The sequence below is a fragment of the Mesoplodon densirostris genome, chromosome 20, assembly GCF_025265405.1.
Source record: "Mesoplodon densirostris isolate mMesDen1 chromosome 20, mMesDen1 primary haplotype, whole genome shotgun sequence".
Lineage (NCBI taxonomy): Eukaryota > Metazoa > Chordata > Mammalia > Artiodactyla > Ziphiidae > Mesoplodon > Mesoplodon densirostris.
This window is the reverse complement of record NC_082680.1, coordinates 29560872-29587417: the sequence shown is the minus strand read 5'-3', so window position 1 is coordinate 29587417 and position 26546 is coordinate 29560872. Positions and strand designations below refer to the sequence as shown.

Here is a 26546-nt window from a genome sequence, read left to right as displayed (position 1 = left end):
CGGCGGGAGCGGGCGGCGGCGACCAAGACGGAGGCGGAGGCGGAGGGAGACTGTCCACTGGTCGCCGCGGAGAGGCGTGCGAGGCCAAGTCGAGCCCCGACGACGACCCTGCTGCCCCGGCCCGGCCGCCAGCCACGGGCTGGTCTCTGGCAGCTGCAGCTGCGCGGCGACCCCCATCCCTCCTGCTCCGCTACCCACCCCACCGCCCGCAGTCTTCCTCCTCTTGCTGCGCGCCCGGCCCGGCCTGGCCGTGGCCCTCCTCGGTGCCGGCCGCCATGGCAGAGGCGTCCGGCGCGGGGGAAATCTAGCCCGGGGATTTCATGCGGCCTAGCTTGGTTCCGCCTCCTCCCCCCGCGGCCCCGGCGGCTGCCTGCACCCCAGCCCTACTCCGGGCCTCCGTGTGTCTCCTGTGATCGTACTGACACGGCCGGGGGGTTAGAATGGAACAAAGTGAAGGTAAAGTGAATGCGTGTGTGTGTGTGTTTGTGTGCGCGCGCGCTGGAAGGAAGCGCTGAGGTGGGGACGGCGAGGAGGGGGCGACCTAGGGATGGGACCCGGCTAGGGAGAGAGACCTTAGCAGGGATGGGAGGACTAGCGGGTGGCCTGAAAGGGTTCGAGGGGAGTCTAGAAGGATGGAGCAAGGCGGGGGATGTGGAGGGGATTGGGAGGTGGGGCAGGAGAGGTAGGATTGGGATGAGGGATGGAGTGGCGCTAAACTGGGAATTGGGAGTAGAGGTGGGATGGGGGCGGGGATAAAGATGGAACGGGGGAGGGGCAGGGGGAGAGGAGAAGAGTTAGGTTTGGAGATTAGAGACCTGGGCGGACAGAGAAGTAGGCAGGTTTGGGGGTGGAGTATGGGAACTAGGAGAGTCTGGGGGAAGGAGAAAGAATTAGGTGGAGAGATGGGGCCTCAAGGGAGACACGAGGGAATGGAAGTGGAGGAAAAGGTGGATTAGGAAAAAGGGATGAGAAATGCCTGAGACAGGATGCAATAGGAAGATAGGAAATAGACTCAGGAACTGGGAGACCCAGGATTGGGCTCGGGAAGGAAATTAACTGAATGTTGAGAAGGATGAGAACTATGGACCAAGCGTCACAGAGTGGGAGGAAAAGAAGGAGAAGGGGGTTGTTAAAGTGTTAGGAAGGGAAAGCCTTTTGTTCCTATATTTGTGTGTATTCTGTGCCTTTTCTTTCAAGGCTAGATAATGGAGAAGCTAGTGGTTATGGTGTTGTGAAATGGGGAGGTGTGGGTTTTACTGCTTTGAGGTGCTTTGAGGGAGGAGGAGGTGTGTTCGTGTCATGGTAGCAAGACAGAGAGAGACATGGCCATAATTTGATGGTTTTGGTGAGGGAGTGAAGACTATTCAGATTTAAAGGGGGCAGGGGCAGCCATGTTTGCTGCCAGGCACTGCAGTGTAAATAAATTCCTTCTTCTCTCCGACATCAGTATGAATCTGGAAGGGGCCAGTTCAGATTGTTAACCCCCTTTCTTTCTATTCATGAACTCTTCCCATACATCTTGGGGTCATTTAAAATTATTCATAACCACCAAAGGAGGTAGTAATGTTTTCCATTTTGTGTGTTTTGCTGCCCCCCCTTTCCCTTTTCCTTCTGGCTGCGAACAAGGCATGCTAATGAACTGCGGTGTAAAATTTAACCCCTTTAATAAAGTTAAAACTATATTTTTGACTAGCTGAAGGAATCCTTACTACTCTTATTTCAAACATGATCATGAAAAGGCTTTTAAATATTGAAAATTCATTTGTTTCAGAAGCCTCAGAAGCAGTCAACATGTTTTCTGCAATTCTTTAAGTAAACAAGGAAATTGCCTCGGTTATTTCACTTGGGCTTGTGCTCTCGGCAAAGCACTGTGTGAGGGGAGAGGAGGGGTAGGAAGGTCTGCTGTGGTACCTTATCTGCTTGCTGTAGTTTGCGTGTTGGAAAATTAGAAATGTGTGTATTTTAAAATGGTGTTTCTGGTGGCTCTTGCTTATAGGTGATGGGTGTGTTAAGAAGTGTTTTCTTTTTTAAAATAAACTCTCTTCCATCCTTTCTCTTTGCTTTCATACAATTGCCCAGTACAGTCTCCAGATGTCAGGTCAGCACAGTGCAATGATCTATGAAGTAGGCATGCAGAGCTCAGAGCGTCATTCAGGTGCCAGGATTTTTTGGTGGGAACTTCAGGTCACTCTCAGGAAAGCTACAGTAACTCTCAAATGTGTTCAAGTGTATCTACTTATGTGATTTGAAATAGTTACTATTCTAAAGCTTTAAATACTAACAAACTTACAGTAGCTGAACTAAGTGGAGCCTATTTTATTTTCATATTGAAAAGGATTAAATGTGTGTGACCTTTTGTTTTTGTTTTATCATTGTAATTGGGAGAATCCAAACTTTAATCCGTCATATTGGTGTTGAAACTGTTCTCTAATACCAGGAAGGCCTGTTAAAACTGTAATATGATGGACTCAAACCAGTTGTGCTACATATTGATTTAATCTATAATAATTCCTCATCCTTTCAAGTTGTTATATAGAATTTTAGGATGTGTTCTTGGTCTGTTGGAAAAATTAAATTGAATATTGTTAGAATGTTACTTTGGGAGATACTCTATACTTTTAGTATAGAGGTCAGATTTACAACTTATTTTGATTTGATAATATTCAGCCTGAATTTTTAAAAATCTTATGAGAAAAAGTTCCACTCAAAAAATCCATTCAGTATGCTTTTTTGGAATTTATTTTTATGGAGATTTCATTTTTATATCTCTCACTTGATTGACGTGTTATTTGTAATTAATTTGTGAATGAACCATCAGTGCCATAAATTTTTAGGAAAATGAGAAAGTGTTGTATATTAAAATAAGAAAAGACTCTTGGAAGCTTGAATTACTTAAAAAAAAAAAAGTTTATTCCTAGATATTCAGCATTTTGTAAAGATAAAGGTCGCCTGCCCAGCTGTCATGAGTATTCTGGCTCCTGGCTAGGTATCCACATGTAATGAAGAAGGCTACTCTAGTTAGTTGACACTTAATTAAAACCCAGACTGTGCTCTGATTACCATGTCCCTCATCAGCTCACCTACTACCTGTGATAGCTTTTTTTTTTTAACTTTAAATTAATAGATATGCCCTTTCTTATACTGATCAGATTGAATGAGTTTGGGGTAAAGGAAATTGGTTGCCTTTGAGGTTGGTCATCCTTGAATGAATTGTCAATGTCTTTAGTCAGTTGTCTGATTCTAAAAGACACTCCATTTCTAGAATTTATAATAATATTTATAATAAGCCTAGTAATGGCTACCAATAGCTGTTGTCCTCTAACAATGTGCTGTGCTAAATGTCTTATATGGATGATTTCCTTTCATCCTCCCAACAGTTGTGGGAGGGTTAGTACTGTTAACTCCTTTTTTACAGATGGAGAGATTGAGGTTAAGCACCTTAATAACACACAGATGGTAAACAGCAAAGCCAGTATACGAACCCAGGTCTTTTCTAACTATAAAACCTGATCAGCAGACCTTTACTTTTATTTTCTTGTAAAGATTCATAAAAATAATACACGTCCATTATTTAAATTTTTTGGAAATATTATAAAAGACTATCAGTGGTTTAAAGAAAAGTTAACACTCTGTTCTCCACGAACAACCATTTTGAAGTTTCTTGGGTGTCCTCCTAGAAAATTTCTGTACATACGTACGTACATCTGTCTTAAAATACATACAAATTCTATCACACTGTTTGCATTTTGCTATTTTGTTTTAGTAGGCTACCTGGGACATCCTTTCAAACAAGCATATATGGACCTACAGCTTTCTTTTTTTTAAGGGTCGTATAGTATTCCATTGTTTGAAATATTGATTAATATTAAGTTGTTAACAAGTTTTTGCTATTACAAGTAATATAGCAGGTCCTGAATTAAGTCCCTAACAGCCTATTTAAATAGAAGAGATATAGTCCAACTACTTTATTTTACAAGAGAAATCACTGAGACCAGAGAAGTTAAGTCCAAGGCTTTGGTGAAAAACCTGTCACTTGACTCTTTATACCACACCACATTACTTCATTATTGTGGAAGTATTTGTGCATTCTGTGAAAGCTCAAGGTGAGAGGGAATACTCAAGGTTAGGCATGGTTAGTATAATGAGCACAAGGGGATTAAGTTGCGGTGAGTGAGGTAAAGGCTCTTGCTTCTCTTTTTCCATACTTTGTTCACGATGTTGTACATATAGCATTTATACAAAATATTTTTACATGCATAAATGAGTCTTGTCCAGGTATCTTGAAGTTTGTATTTTGGGTAATGAAGTGGTTTTGGCAGAATTTTTCCTGTTTTAATAAAATTATCAATGAAATAAAAAAATAAGAGGTCTATCATGGTCCTGGAAAAGAACTTGGAAAGAATACCTAATTGAAAACAAGTTTTAAAAAAATCTTAGGCATCACTGATTATTTTTAATTATTTTTTACTATCAAGGAGAAAATTCGTAACCATGGATACTTATTCATTGAATTCCTTTAAAACAAAAAGTCTGTTTTAGACACTTAAAAAATTAAAATCATTAAAGCTTTAAAAAGGTTTAGAATTTGGTATCTATCCATAAAATCTATTTTGGTGTATTGCTGTTTTTAGTTTTACTAAAAAAAAAATAAGAGTCTATTATTTTTTGAAAGAGCAACTAAGATGATTTATTCATGTGTTAATGTCCAGCATTTGAGTTTTTAAATGAATGGTGAGCTTTATTTCTGCAGGCTAATCTTTTAATAAATATAAATAAAGATAAATTTAAGAAACTGATTATACTACGACTACCTGACACATTTTTAGAAGAGGTTTCTTGTTTTGTTTTTATTGTTGACCTTACTAAATACTTTTAAACACATTCTGTATTATGTTGTGCTAGTACAGGGTGGCATGAAAAGAAGGAAAAAGGCATATTTAAAATTTTGTGATTTAGACAATGTTCAGTTTTTACTAGATGGATGTGTTTTGTTACTTCTAAAGTACATCTGCTTATTGATAAAATTTTGCATTTGAAAGCTCTTTGATAAATGATTCTTGGCTTATTCTTAAATTTTAGATGTGAATCTGTGTTATCATTGACTGATCTACAATGAGAACTCTTTTTTCTACTATGTTCCCTCTTTCATCTAGATTTACAACTATATTGAGGAGAGAGTGAATAGGAAAATTTTTAAAATTTATATTCATATAGCTTCCATTTTAACCATATACATATATGAATATTATTATCTAATAATACTTTGTTTTACGTGATATCTTCTGAGATGCTTGATAGAATTCCAGCACAATAACTTCTCTGTGTGTGTGTGTGTGTGCGAAGTTGGAAAGCACAAGAATTATTTAACTCAATTTAAATAAGTTGGTATTTTAAATTTAGGAAATGTGTGGCTTCCTGGGATTTTGTGGGTAAAATAAAATTTAGTTCATCAAATTGATTTGAGAGTCAAAAGATTAGGAAGTCTCATGTGGAGGCTTGCCTACTGGCATTTTGGCTGTAGCCAAGATGGTATTGTGTCTAGTGAGTCTTGTGTTACTCACATCTCTTAGCTGTGGAGTCTTTAGAAAGCTGTACATAAAAAACAAACAAGCAAAGACTTTTAAAGTGCATTTTAAAGACTTTTGTAAAACATGACATATAAAGATAAAAGCATAAAACCTAAATGTACAGTATAAACAAATAATTAGAAAACAAACATCATGTAGTCACCACCCAGGTAATATGCCCTGTAAGAAAAGCTGCAGAGACAGTCTCATTGGTTTAAGTGGTATTGTCTTGGTGGTAGTTGGACTTGAGGGATAACACTGTGCTGAAAAGAAAGCTGAAAAATTAATAACCATGAGGAGTCAGCACAGGTAAAAACTGAATCGCCAGTTTTTATTTGTTATCAAAAGGGTTATCTAGACAATTAAAAAAAGTTTCCTAACATTTAGTGTAGTCATTTAGTCATTTGAAATCTTGGTGCTTCACTACTGAATGTGAAACAAAAAATAATGCTGAATCCTACAAGAATCATGCCATGTTGCATAAAGCTGTTTCTTCAGAGTTCATCTCTGATGCAGCTTTTGGTAGGATTCAGTGCCTACTGGCAGTCTACGTGCAGACTCTAACCATGGCTTTTGCTTAGGAAATGTCAGGTTTGCCTGTATCAGTGATATCCTAACTTAAGTATCTTATTTACAAAAACTAGTTTGACTCTCTTGCTTTCACATTAATGTAACCATTAGAAAAAGTATTAACCTGAACAGTGGCAATCCGTGTTGGCTCTTCCATCCTTGGTACCTCTTGATGCTTACCTTGTCTGCATCTTGGCTGGGTGAACCAGATTTCTTTTTTAACTGGAGAAACCTACTTTAGTGTGCCTCCCTCACTTTCTAGACATATTTTCTTATATGTATGGAAAGGTTAAATGTTGACTTTGGAGGATTTTGATAGCAGAAAACAGTTGAATTTTTGTGAGTATTTTTTTAAAATGTTTATTATTTATTTATTTGTTCATTTTTGGCTGCGTTGGGTCTTCATTGCTGCGCGCGGGCTTTCTCTTGCTGTGGCGAGCGGGGGCTACTCTTCCTTGCGGTGCACGGGCTTCTCAATTGTGGTGGCTTCTCTTGTTGCGGAGCACGGGCTCTAGGCGCACGGGTTTCAGTAGTTGTGGCGCACGGCCTCAGTAGTTGTGGCTCGCAGGCTCTAGAGCGCAGGCTCAGTAGTTGTGACGCATGGGCTTAGTTGCTCCGTGGCATGTGGGATCTTCCCAGACCAGGGCTCGAACCCGTGTCCCCTGCATTGGTAGGCAGATTCTTAACCGCCCCCAGGGAAGTCCCAAAGTTGAATTTTTTTCCCCCTCTGACTACCTGATGAATACAGACTATTTGCATAAAACTCTGCAATGTGGACTTTAAGAAGGACATTTTTATAACACATCTGCATACATAAATTAAAGCCTTTATTTGGCTATTATAATTTTGTTACTTTAAGCTGTCTGTGTTTTTCTTGATCTCTGCCGGATCCAAATACATTGCAATATGGTATTTCATATTTGATTGTGGTGAGAAACTTCATGCTATGCTTCACCTAAAATTCCAACAGAATGTTGTTCTTTTTTATTCTGGGTGAAGGTTACATACATCCCTTGCTATTTTTTTCTCCTGCAAGGATGAGAAATAATTATTTTAAATCTTGAAATGACTGTATATGTTGAGTTTTCCTACATGTGGAAACACATAATTTAATATAATAGTTTTTTAAACCTAAAGTAGGTAATTTGGCTTTGTATATGAAGTAGGGTTAATATAGTTTTGGTCATCTCATGCTTTCTGTGTTGTTTTCTCCTGTACAATTTAGCCTTGATCATTAGAATTTCTTTTATTGTGCCATAGAATTAGGGTGTTGAGGTTAAGGTCTTAATTAAGGTATTACATCCATATGCATATAGGTCCACACACACAGTACCCCTAAGAAATGCTGATAGCCCTGTTAGGTTTTTTTTTTATAGAATCTTTTTTTAAAATTTAATTTATTTTTATACAGCAGGTTCTTATTAGTTATCTCTTTCATACATATTAGTGTATACATGTCATTCCCAATCTCCCAATTCATCCCACCACCACCACTACCCCCAGACCTATTAGTTTTTAACTTTTAATGGAAAATTTGTACTTTCCACAGTGGCTGGTAGTTTTAAAATAACATTTATTATGTTTAAGTTATGAAAGGGTTGTTTATTGTAGAGAAATTGAAAACCAGTGAGATATAAAGAAGGTTAAAGTCACCTGAAATCCTACCAACTGGAAACAACTACAGTTAACATTTTTTTCTGTATCTTTCCAGTGTTTTTCTTATGCATACCTGTATTTTTTTTTTTTTACAAATTGGAATAGTATATAATATTATTTTATAACCTGCTTTATTGTGAAATAAATTGTTTTGAGAGTGTGATTTTTAAACTGATATATAATTTCATTGTATGGTTGTGCCATATCTATTTACCATTATTCTGTTGATGGCGTTTTAGGCAGTTTGCAATTTTTAGATAAAATTTGATGAACATTATTACATATTTTAAAAATTGTATGACTGTAATGATTTGATTACAATAAATTCCTAAAAGTAGAATTACTTAACAGGTCTGAACATTACAGAAGTTTTTGACACATATTTCCAATAGTTTTTCCAGAAAGGTTTTTTTAATAACAGTTTTGTTGAGAAATAATTCACATACCATACAAGTTACCCATTTAAAATGTACAATGCAGTGGTTTTTAGTATATTCATAGAACTGTGCACCATCACCACAGTCGATTTTAGAACATTTCCAGCAAGATTTGAACCAATTTAAACTCCTAGCAATATCAGAAAGGCTTTGTTTTTAAAAACTGCATTTATTTGTGGTTTTTAAAGTGTAGTACAGGTATACAAGAACGCAGCAGCTTGTGTGATACATTTTTTCTTTATAATTCCTATCAGTTATTTTGAAAAATTTTATTTCCAGCCTTATTGAGTTGTAATTGATGATATATACTTTACATCAATTTATGGAGTGAGATTTTAAAAGTCATCTATGAAAACAAGATGCTCATATTCCTGTGTTAAGAAAACATGACATAAAGTTTAAGCTTATAAAACAAAGTATGTGGTAGATTTTTTGAATTATAAAATCATCTTTCCATTCAGTCACGATGCCTTTATTGAGAAAGCGTTGTATGTGGTTTAAAATACCTTTCTTTTCATTCAAATTTTATTCAGAAACACCTTATTTTAGGAAATGTCTATGGAAAGTATGCTATACCTATATAGTTAACTATAGCAAACTTATTGTATAAAATGTATGGCTTGCTTTTTATTGAGAGGTTTGCTTTGCTCTAACTGACCTTCACCCTGAAAGTTGTTCTGTTTGCTTTAAGCCATTTAACAAAACTTTTTTTTTTTTTTTTTTTTTTTTAACTTGATGGGCTGTGGAGTGTAGGGCAAGTGTCAGGGAGACCTGAGTTCTTATTCCTGCCATACCTCTACCACTGGGGCTCAGTGTTCTTACCTCTGAATTGGAGATGAAAATGACTACTTTTTGCAATTATAGGGATCTAAACTAGAAGTGCTAGAGTGTGCCTAGAACTGGACCAGGCATGTAGCTGATAATAAATGACTTTTTAAAAATATAAGAATAATAGCATATGCAAAATGAGCTAGTCTTTAGTCGAATGTTTCATCGATGAAGATGTGAACTCAGTTGGCCTAAACTCACTTTTGTAGAAGTTAAAAGTTGAATGTTAGTGCTTGAGCAGAATCTTTGCATGGGTTATATGGGTGTTTCTCAGTTGGTAAAGAGAATTCATGCTGTTACAAGTAGGAACATGAAGTTAACTTTCCAGTCCAAATTTACTTCCACTGTTGTTATTACAAAAGCATGATGGCTATAGCTTCACCAACGCTTCATGTTCTGATTAAGCAAATAGGTGATAATGTAAAATTTGAATATATGGGGGCTTCCCTGGTGGTGCAGTGGTTGAGAATCTGCCTGCCAATGGAGGGGACATGGGTTCGAGCCCTGGTCTGGGAAGATCCCACATGCCGCGGAGCAGCTAGCCCCGTGAGCCACAATTACTGAGCCTGCGTGTCTGGAGCCTGTGCTCCGCAACAAGAGAGGCCGCGATAGTGAGAGGCCCGCGCACCGCGATGACGAGTGGCCCCCGCTTGCCGCAACTAGAGAAAGCCCTTGCACAGAAACGAAGACCCAACACAGCCATAAATAAATAAATACAATTAAAAAAAAAAAAAAAATTTGAATATATGGTATGAAGTTCCTTATGTTCTTTTATTGTTTATTTTAAAAATGAAATGTTGAATATAATTGAACATAAAATACTAAAGTGATAAACCTGATGAACCAAAAAAAAAAAAAAGAAAAGAAAAGAAGAAAAACCCCTGGTCTTTATAGGAAAAATAAACTTAGTAAATTATCATTTTAGATATTATGATAAATTAATTGCTTAGTACTTTAAAAACTACATTATCATTTCTGTGATACCTTGCCTTGATATGGTAAAAGAAAGTAAAATTTGAACAATCTCAAACCTGTTTTCTGTAATTTAAAAATTTGTTAGGGAAAGAGGAAGGAAAATATGTGGATGAACTTGTTAGTTTACTAGATTTCATAGTGAATGGAACAATATGACTGATATAAGTTACTTATTTTGTCATAAATTTCACTGTGAGCCAGTCCCTTGATGTAGGGGATTGGAAAATAATTTAATGTGAATTTTCTTCCAGTCATAATACCATGTCTGTTGTTGCCGGGTGTGGTCAAGAACAAAGTGAAGACTTGGAGGTTAAACCAAATAGATAAGGGAAATTGCATGTTTTATTAGTAAGTTTTGTATTGGTACAAGGCAGTTCAATAAGTAATGTGGTTTAGTCAGGAAAAAAAAGAACTACAAAGCAACCTAAAATGTTGTGTAACTTAATAGAATCATAGTCAAGTGAAAATTGTGTGACTGTATTTAGTGACAGGGGATTTTTGGTGTTTAATTGTGTTTCATTTCACATAGGTCACTCCCTTATACAGGATATTTTCATGTCCTTGACCATCATCTTTCTCTTAACACAATTTTAGTGGAAAATTATTAAGTGAAAATTTCAGAATATATTTGGGGTGATGATACTAGAGTTAAACAGATTATGGAGTAGTACCGTTATGTTTTAAAAATAGTATTACTCTATTACTAGTGGTATAAACTAAGGAAAATTAAAAACAAAAATGATAAGAAAAGGTGCTACTTCTCTAATACACCTTGATTACTTAGAGAATTTTGTAGAAAGAAATATGGTGGTCATGCTTTACCCCCTAAAATCTTATTTATGTAAATAGGTGTTGGTTGTGAATTTCATATGATTGTTTGCTATTGCAAATAACGAACATCTTTAAATAATGTTAATAGGGTAGGTAAGACATTAAAGTTAATTTTTAAAATCGCATATGTTCTTGTCAGAATGCAAATCCAACCCCTACATTTATGTACTGGTGACTAGGAGGAATCACAGCTCATTTTCCCATTGTTTGGGGTCATTTCAGGTGATCGGATCACCTGATTTAACCTCTATTATGGGCTATAAACAGAAGCCCAAATACGTCGATCTCTTCAGAGAGGTAGACTCACAGCTAAAACTCAAGACTCATGACTGCAAGACCAATGTCAGAGCGCATTTTTCCTTGTCCCCGATTTATCTTACTCTTATTTTATTCTTGCATGTGTGTCTGCTAAATTTCCTCATATGTGATTTCTGTCTAGTTATACGGTACTATTCACCAATTTCTTTAAAAAGTTTACAATTAACCTTATTTTTATAAGCTTTTTTAGGATGTTTTTGTTTGGGTCAAATTTGAGAAAGGATTTACATCAGCACTGACCAATAGAATTTTCTGCAGTGATGGAAATACCCTGTGTCTGTGCTGTCCTGTATGGTAGCCACCCACCATGTGTGGATTTTGAACACTTGAAATGTGGCTAGTGTACTTGAGAACTGAATTTTTAATTTAATTTTAATTTGTTTACAATTCAGTAGCCATGTGTGATTAGCACAGATTTAGATATTATTAGTGAAGGGAAAGAATTAAGTAGAAGTGGACATTTTCACATTCTTTGCTCTTGTGATTACTTTTGTTGTGTGTTTTGTGGGATTGGGACTTTAAAATCTCATTTTTCCAAATGCTTACTGTCTTAGAAAATGAATAAATCCATTCACAGGAAACAACTTAGTAATAGTTATTTGATTATTATTTTAAAATATACAAATTTTAAATATTTTTAAAATTAAAAATTTTTTGAAATATAAAAGTATTTTTAAAAACTCTTAATCAATGCAATTATTAACAGACTATGTACTGCTGACCAACAAAATGATTTCATTTCAGTAGTATTTTAGAGTAGTTATGGTTAAATAATATGGAAATCTTAAACTTTTTATATTACTCGGAATACTTGACTATTATTTAAATCTTTTTACTATAACCTCAGAAGCCTCTGAAAGAAAGAGAACTTGAAATAAAAGATATGTCTGATGATCACCTCTTCACGTGTCTTCCTCTAATCTTTCTATATGATTAGTTCCTGGTTTGGATTCCATTAGTCCTTTTTATAACAATCCAGACCCCCAGTCACTGTGTCCTATTACCCTGTTTTATAGTAGCTTATCATTTTCTGAAATTTTCATGTTTCTTTAAACTCTATGAGATCAGAATCATATTTCCTTTGATTTCCCAGGATCTAGGGCCTCGTACCTAGTTGGTGTTCAGTAATGAACCGTGTCACAAACAAAACAAAAAAAGGACTTTGTGAGGAATTAGATATATATCTGGAATAACAAACCACTTAGAGTCTGAGAATAGGCAAGGTGAGGCCCAACTTTTGATTATCTTGGTGGTGTTGATATGGGTAGTTTACGGCGATTAGTTTAGAATGAGTCTGTATAGAAACATTTCTGTGGGAACTCTTACTTTAAAAATAGACAAACTTTTGTCCAGGCATGTACATATATACTAAATAAATCCTCTCCACATAAAACATCATAGAGTTGGGGCCTCCCTGGTGGCACAGTGGTTAAGAATCCACCCGCCAATGCAGGGGACACGGGTTCGAGCCCTGGTCCGGGAAGATCCCACATGCCGTGGAGCAACTAAGCCCATGAGCCACAACTACTGAACCTGCGCTCTAGAGCCCGCGAGCCACAACTGCTGAGCTCACGTGCCACAACTACCGAAGCCCACGTGACTAGAGCCCATGTTCTGCAACAAGAGAAGCCACCGCAATGAGAAGCCTGCGCACTGCAGAGTAGCCCCCGCTCGCCACAACTAGAGAAAGCCTGCGCGCAGCAACAAAGACCCAACGCAGCCAAAAATAAATAAATAAATTTATTTAAAAAATCATAGAGTTGACAGAATGGAAAAACAAGTGAGAAAATATTGCCGTCATCGGTTTTTGAGTATTCAGCCTCATTTCGCAACCTTTTAGAGATTAAGGGATTTACTCGAAGTCATTTATTTTTATGCCATTGGTCAGAACAGAGAGAACTGCCAAATCCTAGTTTTCCAGTGTGTTGTTTTGACTTATCATCTATGAATGGACATCACTGTGTAGCAGACATAGGCACTTTACCTGATAAAAGCGGTATTTAACTGATAGTGGTTTGAGTTATCTGTGAGTAGTAAGAGGTCAAATGTTCTCATGCAGTAAATTAGGTCATTTAATTTCTGATCTTTAAATGCCAACATGATAAGTGTGGAAAGGGTTTTATTTTTACTCATGTATTCCTATACATAGTCTTAAATAGTTAATGTTTTGAGATATGAATCAGCCTTTTTATTTAGGGAACTTATACATTATTCACCTTTACAAAATAAACTTCCAGTTAGAGGTTATTCATTATAAAAAGTGTTGACTCAATAGAGTTCTTTGGGATGGCTGCAAGGGGCTTTTCTTTATTAACTGTGGCTATTATATGTTTAAATTAACAGACTTTAAAAACTGGTTCTTAACCATAGTGCTGTCTTTACTACTGCGAGTTTTCTCCACACCCACCACATATTTTTGTGAAAATCAGCCACAGAATCCAGTGTGGCCCAGAGATTTTAGTTGTCAGAAATGGAAAGCTACAGTAAGTATTTCAGTAATAAAAGGACCCATAACGTTATTGTGTCACGCGTGGTGTTGGCTTTGCTGCCACATTGCTGTTTGTATCACATCTCCAACTAGAATGAAAGTTAACTCCAGAGCACAGAAAGCAGGAGTGCCTGCCGACAACATGGGAAGAAATCACGTCCTTCTCTTCTGCAGCGTAAAAGGTGGCAACAGCGTCCTCTGAGCAGTTGCAGGCTGGTGGCCTTCCTGGCTGTCCAGGGACAGGTCGTAGGCCACATGAGCATATTTGTAGCCATAGATATGACTATTCATGTTGTCATGGGGTAAGACCTTTAAAAGTGCTCTTTCTGGGGCTTCCCTGGTGGCGCAGTGGTTGAGAGTCCGCCTGCCGATGCAGGGGACACGGGTTCGTGCCCCGGTCCGGGAGGATCCCACATACCACGGAGCGGCTGGGCCCGTGAGCCATGGCCGCTGAGCCTGCGCGTCCGGAGCCTGTGCCCCGCAACGGGAGAGGCCACAGCAGTGAGAGACCCGCGTACCGCAAAAAAAAAAAAAAAGTGCTCTTTCAGTTTCACGTTCCCCACATCTTAGGTTAAGGAAGCTGAGGGAATTCTCCTTCCTGTCCTAGGTTCTATAGGGATGTTACTAGAACTAATGAAGACAAGGAAGGGAGTGTTTAGAAATGCTGTCAGAGAAGACTATTAGTTTCCTTTTGCCTCTCTAACAAATGATGTCAAACTTAGTGGCTTAAACACAGCAAAATTTTAAACAATACATATTTATTATCTTAATAGTTCTGGATGTTATAAGGCCAACATGGGTCTCTCTGGGCTAAGATCTAGGTATGAGCAGGGCTGCATTCCTTCTGGAGGTTCTCGAGGAGAATCTGTTCCCTGCCTTTTCCACCTTCTGTAGGTGCCTGCGTTCCCTGGCTTACGGTCCCCTTCCTCTTACATTCAGGGCCAGCGCAGAGCATCTTCAGATCTCTCTCTGCCTCTTCTGCAACCCTTTTTCTCTTGTAAGTATCCTAATGATTATACTGGGCCCACCTGGATAATCCAGGATAATCTCTCCATTGTAAGATCCTTGACTTAATCACATCTGCAAAGTCCCTTTTGCCACATCAGGTAACATGTTCACGGGTTCTAGGGATTAGGATGTGGGTATTTGGTGGGGGGTCATTATTCTATCTATCACAGCCTCTTTACAAGTTGAAGATGCTGGCTTTGTTAATTGTAGGGATGTTTTCTGAAGCAGTAATGGTTGCCTTTCTGAATTAATACAGACATGACAGAAAAGTGGTTCAGTGGTCAGTGACAGTGTAGCATGTGGCAAAGGGTGCAGGTCATGAAGCAAGACTGCCTGGATTTGACTCCTGGCTCTACCCCTTACTTTATGTGGGACCTTGGACAGGCCACCTGACCTGTCTGTCTTTCAGTTTCCTCATCTATAAAATGGAGATACCAGTATCCATTTTGCAGGAGTTTTCTGAAGATTAAATGAGATAATACTTGTAAAGCACTTGGAACATCACATTGTAAGTCCTCAGTAAATTATATTATTTTACTTGAAGCATGTTTAAAGTATTTTTTGTTTGAAATTTTAGAGAGATTCTTTTTTTTTTTTTTTTTTCCGGTACGTGGGCCTCTCACTGTTGTGGCCTCTCCCGTTGCGGAGCACAGGCTCTGGACGCGCAGACTCAGCGGCCACGGCTCACGGGCCTAGCCGCTCCGCGGCATGCGGGACCTTCCCGGACCGGGGCATGAACCCACGTCCCCTGCACCGGCAGGTGGACTCTCAACCACTGCGCCACCAGGGAAGCCCTGGAGAGATTCTTATACAGATTAAAACCTGGATCTGTTCTGAGCTGTTGCAGGTTTTTTTGTTTAACCTTTTGAATACTCAGAAATATGGCATATTCAGGAAAACATCTGTGTGTATTAGTCATTGAAAAATAGGGTAGAAGCCGAATAAATATGAGCATTTTCTTGATTTATAATTAATGAATTATATTTTTTCTTTTGAAGAGACATATTAACATTTTTATATGTTCATTATAGAATCTACAGAGAACTAAAAGACAAAGCAAAAGAGAACAGACTATAGTAAGCATTTCCATTTTGGTGAACATCCTTTTAGGGCAGTAGTTCTCAACCCTAGGGCGATTTTGCCCTCCAGGGAACATTTGGCAATGTCTAGAGACATCCTTTATTATTGCTGGCAGGTGGTACTACTAGCATCTAGCGCGTAGAGGCCAGGATGCTGCTAAACATCTTGAATGCTCATGACAGCCCTCCTCAACAAGTGTTAGCGCCAGGGTTCAAAAACGTTGTTTCAGAGCGCGAACTCATTGATAACTGTGTTGCCTTCTTAGTCTGATTCTCAGTCATATATTTGAGTTTTGGATCACTTCTTGATCAGTGGGTTATGTAAAGCCCAGATACTAAAAACCAAATTTGATTTGGTAACTCATATCTGGCTCTTGGGAAATGTTAGTAATTTGAGAGATTAGTATAACAACACAGAGATTTGATGAGGTCCACACTGAAATTATCTGCATAATTTTAGATTATGGAGTTGAAGTCCTGTTACAGCATATACTAATGCTGTGATTTGGGGCTGTACTTTTGACTGTAGTTTGATAGCCAAAACACATTTTCTTCTGGCTTCATTACTTGGATGGAAATGAACATTCAGTAAAATAGCAGTTCTAATTTCTGCTTGTCTTTTCTGCCATTCCTATATTCATTTAACAGCCTTTTTCATTCCCTTACGGTACTGGGGAGTTAGGGTTACAGCAGTGAGCAAAACATAAAAGTACCCAGTACCTTTGCTAGAAGTGAAGTAGTTTTTTTTTGTTGGTTGGCTGGTTTTTCCATGACCAAAGAAGGCACTGCTACCCTTTGCTTTGGAAATTAAAGATAAATATGAACTTCAGAAATCTGAACACATTTGGCAATTCTCTGAACGCTGAAGTTACTCAGAGTTGCCTCAAATACAGGTTGGCATTCTAATATAAACTAATTTTGTGTTTAGTACAGGTTTTTTATTAGGCTATAAATGATTCAAAAAAAGGAAGTCATTTTATTAGAAACTCATTTTATTAGTGTTTTATGTTCTTCTTATCATGTGTTATGCTCAGCAGTGATAATGTGACAGTTTCTCTTAATCCCATTAGTAGTGATTGCAGTTTTTATACACTGAACAAAAGACAGAGCTTCATTTCATAATATAACTACTGTTTTGGAAAATATGAACCCTGATATGTTAATAGTTTAAATGTGGGGTTTTTTTTTTTGGCCACACCTTGCAGCATGTGGGACCTTAATTCTCTGACCGGGGATCGAACCCATGCCCCCTGCATTGGAAGGTGGAGTCTTAACCACTGAACCACTAGGGAACTCCTTATGTTAATAGTTTATGTATGCCTGTAGAATTATTAGATTCATGGTAGTGAGCTTCGAATTAAATATGGTTATGTAAATACATTTCTTGTCAGCCAGTGACTCTTTTTTTGTGATGTGTTTATACTCTGAATTTCCAGCACTTAATAAAATATCTTCTACTCTAATTCTGATGAAAAGGTTACTTGATAAAATATATAGTAAGATTACATACTAAACTTTTGAAAAAGTTTAAAAATAATAGGGGGAAATTTCATTTTGTTCTGTTTCCTCTTAGTGACCTGATTACCTGCTGCTTGTTTGGTTTTGTGCAGCTCCTTTCCAGCTTTATTCATGATCTTTTTAGGAGGGAAAAAGTAAATCTGTACAGTCAGTTCTAAGTGCATGCTGCTAACAAACACCTGTGGTATTTCAGTAATACCAGTTACTTAACAATTATGAGCTCATGTTAAAATACTCACATTGTTAATCTAATCTTGCGGCTCCTTACTGCAATACTCCTTTCTGCTTGGGATCAATCTGTTTATTGCTAATGTGCTAGCCACTGTAGTTGGCTGGGTTTCAGAGATGAAGCAGTCCCATGTCCTCATCATAAACTTCCCGTCTTGCCATATTCTCTGGCATGTAAGTTGTTTTTATACACCTGAATTATATAGTGTGCTTTCATCAACTTCTTGTAATTTGGTTTTGCAACATATCAAGAAATATATACTCTAGATCATTTAGAAGATGTGAAACTAAGAAACCAAGCAAGTTCTTAACCATTTTAGGTGATGGCTAATATAGGTCTTTGTAAAGGAGTTCCCCTCCCTTCCACAGGTTAGGACTTTTTGTTTCCTATACTTGGAATTGTCTCAGGTCCCCTGCATCCTCTCTCTATCCCACATCCCCCAGCTCCTCAACCTTGGATGTTTTCCTTTGTCGTCCAGGGCACTTGTCCCTTCTGTCCGCAGGGACTCTGGCTTGCTCATCTTTTATCTCTAGTACTTAGGACTAAGCATAATACAGGCACTCGATATGAAATGAATAAATGCCTATTACCGAGCCTCATCTCCAGCACGTTCCCTTTATTGCTTTTCTCTCTCCGGTAATAATGCAACTGTGTAATTCCAGGAACCATGTCTGAATTTTCATCTCTACAACTTCAGTGCTTAGTGCGATGTCTGGCATGTAGTAGGTGCTCAATAAATATGTGCTTTATTAGAGGAGCCTGTATAGGTTGGGGTGGGGACAACCTGGCTGTAACTTTTGGTCTCCTTCCCATTGTAGTAGCAGCAGAATGGGAAGGAAGGAGGAGCTGGCATGAACCTCCGCCCAACATTGTCTCAGCCTGCAGAGGGCAATTAACAGACAGCAGCTGGTATCCAGAATGGATGTAATCAAGTATTTTATTCTTATTTCTTACACAGATGTTTTGAGATCATGTTTGCTTACACACACACACACACCCTTCATTTAGGTCAAGATGGTTCTCTGTGATATATTAGTGCTATGGTAGAGTATAGGTAGGATGCTATCATGGACTTCAGAGGGTGGGTGAGGGATGGTCTGGGAAAGCTTCTTGGAGTATTTTAACACATCTGTACAAAAGCTAAGTGGTTGATGAGAGAGGAAATGATAGAATGGTGGAAGGCAAAGTGGGAAAGCAGAAGCAGGAGGAGGGGAGGCTGGACAGGTAGGCAGGGGCCAAATCAAGAGAGACCTTTTGCTTTGAGGAGTTTATCCTAAGGCATGGAGAGCCATGGGAGGTTATTAAATTTGGGCGTGGCGGGGTGGGGGGAAGCAGTTGTTTTCTTTTTAAGAACTGTCAATGGTAGAGAGGGTAGATTGGAGGTGGACAACTTTGAAAGCAGGAAGAACAGTTTGAAGTTGTTACTCTAGTTCAGATGAGATGATAAGGCACAGCCAATGAACATAGCAAGAACTGAGGAAAGTTGGCAGAAGGTTGGAGGGTAGAACCCAGCTTTGTTTCAATGCATTGCAGTCTGGAGAATTGCCCTTGCACTTGTTTGTGTGATCTTTTGGTGTACAGTTTTTTAAAAAAATATTGTTGATTTTATTCATCAGTGTGTTTTGTACTGTTTATGTATTGTTTAAGAAATCCTTCCCCACCTTGAGTTCATAATGAACTACTTCCGTTTTATGTTATTGTTTTTCCTTAAAAATTCTTTAAGTTTTACTTTTTATATCTGATCTTTAATCCACCTGGAGCTGGTATATTACATGGTAAGGATCTAATTTTCTTCTATATGGATAAACAGGTGTCCCAGTACCATTCTTTAAATATTCTATCCTTTCTTCACTCATCTGCAGTGATTCTTCTGTTACGTGCCAAATTCCCGTATCGACTTGGGTCTGTGTCTCGGATCTTAGTCTGTTTCATTGTCTGTCTCTTTGCCAGTACCTCACCTTTTAATTGCTGTAGCTTAATAAGTGTAGAGCTTTTTATTTTAAGTACAGTTTACATGTGTGTTGAAACCAGTAAATCTTTGTATAGGTATTGTAGACTTCATTGTTGAGAAACATACGCAAATACTTTCCTGATTTCTTCTAGACATTGCTTTTTTTTTTTTTTTTTGAGATACAGTTCACCTTTTTAAAGGGTACAGTTCTGTGGTTTTTATTATATTCACAAGGTTGTGCAACCAGCCACTAATTCCAGAACGTTTTCATCACCCAAAAAGAGATCCCATACCCACTAGCAGTTACCTTCCATTCCTTCCTCCTCGCAGCCCCTGGCAACCACTGCTCTGCTTTCTGTGTCTATGGATTTGCCTGTTCTGGACATTTCATATAAATGGAATAATACAATATGTAGCTTTTTGTGACAGCATTCTTATTTAAATTGAGTAAAATTAATAGATTACAGGGCATTCTGTAGGAATACTGCTGTGTCTTTAAGAAAGTAGGACAACAGGGCCTCCCTGGTGGCGCAAGTGGTTGAGAGTCCGCCTGCCGATGCAGGGGATACGGGTTCGTGCCCCGGTCTGGGAGGATCCCATATGCCGCGGAGCGGCTGGGCCCGTGAGCCATGGCCGCTGAGCCTGCGCGTCCGGAGCCTGCGCGTCCGGAGCCTGTGCTCCGCGACGGGGGAGGCCACAACAGTGAGAGGCCCGCATACCGCAAAAAAAAAAAAAAAAAAAAAAAAAAAAAGAAAGTAGGACAACAGCCACTATGGAGAACAGTATGGACGTTCCTCAAAAAACTAAAAATAGAACTACCATATGACCCAGCAATCCCACTACTGGGTATATACCCTGAGAAAACCATAATTCAAAAAGAGTCAGGTACCAAAATGTTCATTGCAGCTCTGTTTACAATAGCCAGGACGTGGAAGCAACCGAAGTGTCCATCGACAGATGAATGGATAAAGAAGATGTGGCACATATATACAGTGGAATATTACTCAGCCATAAAAAGGAATGAAACTGAGTTATTTGTAGTGAGATGGATGGGCCTAGAGACTGTCATACAGAGTGAAGTAAGTCAGAAAGAGAAAAACAAATACTGTATGCTAACACATATATATAGAATCTAAAAAAGAAAAAGAAAAGGTCATGAAGAACCTAGGGGCAAGACAGGAATAAAGACGCAGACCTACTAGAGAATGGACTTGAGGACACCGGGAGGGGGAAGGGTAAGCTAGGACAAAGTGAGAGAGTGGCATGGACATATATACACTACCAAATGTTAAACTGATAGCTAGTGGGAAGCAACCTATCTCCCGCACTAGGGAGATCAGCTCAGTGCTTTGTGACCACCTAGAGGGGTGGGATGGGGAGGGTGGGAGGGAGGGAGATGCAGGAGGGAAGAGATATGGGGATATATGTATATGTATAACTGATTCACTTTGTTATAAAGCAGAAACTAACACACCATTGTAAAGTGATTATACTCCAATAAAGATGTTAAAAAAAAAAAAAGGCCAAAAATACTGTACCTGAGTAGGGAGCAAGAAGAGAAAACCTCACCAGTATTTATTTCTGTTTTGTTTTTATTTAAGCATCATATTCATATTTTATTTCTTCATTTATTGAAGAGAGTGGCCAATCTTATGCCTTTGCTTAGTTGTTTAATGAATAAATGTCACGTAACAAATCCTGTTCTAGAAAGGTATCTTCTATTTGATACATCTTGAGTTTATTAGATATAGATGCAGTAAAACTACTTTGATTTGGGTGCATGTTGTCAGTAATTGTATAAAAATGACATGATTCCCTTTGTATCTTGGTGGATAAATGAGTAAAATCACGTGACGATATAAAGGGAATATATTCTCTCTCGAATTTTTTTTTTTTTTTTTTTTCTTTTTGCAGTATGCGGGCCTCTCACTGTTGTGGCCTCTCCCGTTGCGGAGCACAGGCTCCGGATGCGCAGGCCCAGCGGCCATGGCTCACGGGCCCAGCCGCTCCGCGGCATATGGGATCCTCCCAGACCGGGGCACGAACCCGTATCCTCTGCATCGGCAGGCGGACTCTTAACCACTGCGCCACCAGGGAGGCCCTCGAATTGTTTATTTTTTAAAGCAAGCATATTTTCCACTTTAACCCAGAAATTAGCAGCTTAGAGTTCTTTTTAAAAGGCTACCTTAGGGGCTTCCCTGGTGGCGCAGTGGTTGAGAGTCCGCCTGCCGATGCAGGGGACACGGGTTCGTGCCCCGGTCCAGGAGGATCCCACATGCCACGGAGCGGCTGGGCCCGTGAGCCATGGCCGCTGAGCCTGCGCGTCCAGAGCCTGCGCGTCCAGAGCCTGTGCTCCGCAACGGGAGAGGCCACAACAGTGAGAGGCCCGCGTACCGCAAAAAAAAAAAAAAAAAAAAAAAAAAAAGGCTACCTAGGAAAGTACCTTTAAGTCAAGATACCCATATAAGGTTTACTAATATAGAACATTTATTTAGCATACTACAATACTGCAAGCCTTTTGTATCATTTGGAGAATTGATGTTTTATTAGTGTAATTGCTGAAATATAGTTCAGAAAATAAAATGTTTTTCCCTAAGTCATAGAATTAAACTTTTTTTGGTGGGGGGCCGGGGTGGAGGGGCCCACCTTGCAGCTTGCGGGATCTTAGTTCCTTACCAAGGATCAAACCCAGACCCCTGGCAGTGGAAGCAAGGAGTCCTAACCACTGGACGGCCAGGGAATTCCCCGCACTTTTTTTTTTTTTTTTTTTTTTTTGCATTAAACTTTCAAAGAGTTACCCTCAACCACAGTGGCAGTAAACCTCTTTAAATGATTCAAAACGGCTTCCCTGGTGGCGCAGTGGTTAAGAATCTGCCTGCCAATTCAGGACACACGGGTTCGAGCCCTGGTCCGGGAAGATCCCACATGCCGCTAAGCAACTAAGCCCGGGAGCCACAACTACTGAGCCTGCGCTCTAGAGCCCGCGAGCCACAATTACTGAAGCCTGAGTGCCAAGAGCCCGTGCTCCGCAACAAGAAAAACCACTGCAATGAGAAGCCCGCGCACCGCAACAAAGAGTATTCCCCCCCGCCACTCGCCACAACTAGAGAAAGCCCACGCACAGCAATGAGGACCCAACGCAGCCAAAAATAAATAAATGTATTTATTTAAAAAAAAAAGAATTTTCAAGCAGGATACGTTTTGTTCGAAAGATTGATGTTGAGTTGTGTAGTCACTGTACCAAATTCAGTTATTGCTTTTTGTCTATAACAGAGCCAGATTAGATGCTATCAATTCTAGCTACTTTTAGTAAACAAAAGGTGAATATTGTTGTTCATTTCCTTTTTGATGTTATAGAGGCATGGTCAAGTTCTTAGAACCAAGTGGCTGATTTTCTTTTTTCCATAACCCCACCCCTGATTTTTTGTGTGTGTGGTAAAGTTAAAATGTAGAAAGGCTTCTGAAAGAAGAATATTAATTTTTAGAGTAATATGCATCTTGTTGATACTTAGTAGCAGTTTGTGTTTGCTGATTTTTAAAGGTGTGTGTTTGGGCTCTTTAAAAATATTTATCTCTCATTTCCAAAAAGGGTGAATGATTTACAGATTTAAAATAGATAATTATAACAAAATAATACACCTGTTTTTTAACAATACACCTTTGTTATTACATTACTAGCAATTAAACAATTTTTAAATTATGAAAGACAAAACGGGTAATACAGAATTTATGGCTTATAGTCAAAGGATCACTCTGATCATATAATTAGATTTTAAAATATGAATAGAACACACAACCAAGAAGAATGGAGTCTCTTTTAAAACGCTGGCATTAGGGGATTTTAGCATTCTTCCTATATAGATTATGCATGTTTTTTTCAGGTTTTTACTTTATAGAGGCTCTGGTTTCACCCTTACAAACCTAAGTACTGAAAATAATGGACCATATTTTTAAAAAAAATTAACTCCCCTTACCATTTTCTTCTTGGTGTAGATTTGGGGAAAAAATAGTAAAAATGAAAATCTCCCTTAATGCTGTCATCCAAAAATCCTCATATTCTGTCATTAAGTGCGAGTTGTAGTTGAAGTTTTCTGGAGGGGTATGTGTGTATGTATTGAATTGATTTCAAATGCAGGATCTGATTTTCAAACATTAGTGATCATTCAGTTATAAATCAGTATATGACTATATTTGATAGCTTTCTCTTGCTACACCTCAAAGAGTATATACTTAAGCTTAATTTCAATTCTTTGCTTGAAAACAAAATGACTCTAATTTTTGAACATCCTGTATCATTTTTATAATGTTTTGCTGCAGAAATTGCCAAACAGTAAAAATGCCAGGTTTTCAAGAACCAGCATAGCTGGGTCACTACTGTAGACTGTCTTCGTGCACTCCATTCCTGTTACTATAGAAACACACACAGACTGTGGATTTATCATCAACCTTGAGAAATATTTCTTGCACAGTTCACATAAAGAAACATCTGGATCCCTTGTTTATCCTGGGGTAAAGGAAGACCACCCTCTTCCTCTGTGCTGTGGGAATCTCGTTATATTCCACTGTATTTCTTTAGCTGTAAAACTTCTAATGTTGGTATATCAAATTCGCTTTGTATTTTAGTAGGATTGATTATAATTACTGGAATACATTTGGAAAATGAGGATTCATGTTCATGCCAGTTCAATTAACTATGACTGTGAAAATTGTATGTTTTGTTGTTGTTGTTTTTTTGCGGTACGTGGGCCTCTCACTGCTGTGGCCTCTCCCGTTGTGGAGCACAGGCTCCGGACGTGCAGGCTCAGCGGCCATGGCTCACGGGCCCAGCCGCTCTGCGGCATGTGGGATCTTCCCGGACCAGGTAATGAACCCGTGTCCCCTGCATCGGCAGGCAGACTCTCAACCACTGCACCACCAGGGGAACCCGAAAATTGTATTTTGAGAGCCTCCACATTCTGAATTTCAGATCTACAGTATTAATAACACTAGGGTTTTAAATAGATATGCTTATAAAGGAGTTTTTGATATCTTTTGGTCTTTTGTTGGGTTAATAGACTCTCCCTGGAAATTCATTTGACTTCATGCCAGTCTCTTGGGGCTTTAAGCCTTGCAGGGAATTGTAGCCCAGAACTAAGGAGAATCTCAGTAGTGGCTAGGTAACTGGTTATCAGTCAAATTTTGCCAAGGATATTCCTGAGGAGACCATAGTTGCGTTTATATTATCTTGCATTCTTCACAGCAAGATCCTCAACAAGTCTTTAAAGCATTTCATTTATATGTAATAACTCCCTTAAGTTTACACAGTTCAGTTTAAAAGGTTCATTAAGCCCCTCCTCTGAGCCTTTGCTTTGGGTTCTAGGAGCAGATGGATGAATAAAATTACTTCCTGCTCTTAAGAAAATCACATAAACAGATTGTTTCATGATTAATTCTAAGAGGTTTTATCTTAGGAACACAGAGGAAAGTTACTCAGACTAGCCTAGAACTTAAGTGACTACTCCTTGGAAATGACTTTCTGAGCTCAAAAGATGACTAAAAGTCAAGCCCCCCAAAAAAGTAAAAGGGCGTATTAGGCATAGGAGATAACATTAGTAAAGGCACAGTGGTACAAAATCGTGTGTACGGTAATTCTCAGTAACCTGACGTTACTAGTGTACAAAAGTGACTTAAGGTTGGAGATATGGATAGAGACCTTGCTTAGAGGGCCTGTGTGCTCTGTTGGCTGAAGTGCTTTGACTTTTTCTAGGAATCATTGAAGGGTTTTAATCAGGAAAGTGATGCGGTTAGATTTACAAATTGAGTAACCTAGGAATGTATTGAAGGGGCAGTTGGGTCTGAAGACAGAAGTAGGTAATTTATGCGACACCTTTAGAACTACTTCTGATTCCAGAAAGCCTGAATAATGATATCAATATGAGGGATTTTAGGGCTTCCATGGTGGCGCAGTGGTTGAGAGTCCGCCTGCTGATGCAGGGGACACGGGTTCGTGCCCCGATCCCGGAGGATCCCACATGCCGCGGAGCGGCTGGGCCCGCGAGCCATGGCCGCGGAGCCTGTGTGTCCGGAGCCTGTGCTCCGCAACGGGAGAGGCCACAGCAGTGAGAGGCCCGCGTACAGCAAAAAAAAAAATAAAAATAAAAAAAAATGAGGGATTTTGATCCATAATAAAATATAAAGTTTTTTTATTGAGAAGAAACTGGTGTTAAACATAGGAAAATAAGTATATACAGCACAGCATGTAATTCTGTAAAGTGGAATCTAGCAATATGTACAGTCTACCAAAGGGCATTGTTCATTTTAATAATTTGTTATAGTGACTTAGACTAAACATTTCACACATCATGAATACTTAATTGATGTTTATAGCCTCAAGCTGTTCATCTGAAACATAACATGCTTCCTTTTTCTTTTAACTCTGTATCTAAGATTGACTTAAGTAAACTTTTCTGTTATCACTCCCCTCATGAATAAGTTGGTGAGTGAATGAATGAATGACCTAAAGCTTTAGTTGATAACTTTCAACTTTTTTCCTTTAAAAATGTCCGTGAACGACTTCAACAAAATTAAGAAAAAAATATTTATTGATTGATTTCTTCCATCTCTTTTTTTTCATTCACTGATTTCTTTCATCTCAAAACAAAACAAAAACCAATGTGGAAACATTGTTCAGAGGAAGAACTTGTCCTAAATTGTTTGCCTGTGATGGTTTCATTTACTTGGAAGTACATATTAGAATGGGCGGAACACTAGTTCGCTAAGTCTCCCACCAAATCGTTAGCTCTGGGCAGCGGGATCGGAAAGTGTGTGATGTAAAGTGAATGTTTGGGTTGCTGTTTACTCAGCATGCTTAGGGATGGTGAGAAATGAGCTTACTGGACAAGAGCCAGTGCTGTGGGACAGAGGGTCTGTGTGTGGATCCTCCATTTACAGGATGTCTGACTGTGGGCAAGTCACTTAATCATGCTGGCCTTCATTTTTCTCCTGTGAAATGGGGGAAGCAATAGTGTCTCCTCGAAGAGGTGTTATAAGGAGCGAAATAATATAACAAATGTGGAGCATTTAGAGTAGCATTGACACATAGTAAGTCCTCA

At 38.8% G+C, this 26546-nt stretch overlaps 1 protein-coding gene across 4 annotated transcripts in view; it reads left to right on the top strand.

Annotated features, from left to right (window-relative positions):
• Window positions 1-26546, top strand: part of NSD3 (nuclear receptor binding SET domain protein 3) — a 108686-nt gene continuing 82140 nt past the window's right edge. For 3 of the 4 annotated variants that reach the window (XM_060085685.1, XM_060085684.1, XM_060085683.1), the window contains exon 1: window positions 367-456. The gene's annotated coding sequence lies outside the window, so the exon portion shown is untranslated. Of the gene's footprint in view, window positions 457-26546 lie in introns of all 4 variants that reach the window. The other variant, XM_060085686.1, reaches the window with a different exon arrangement.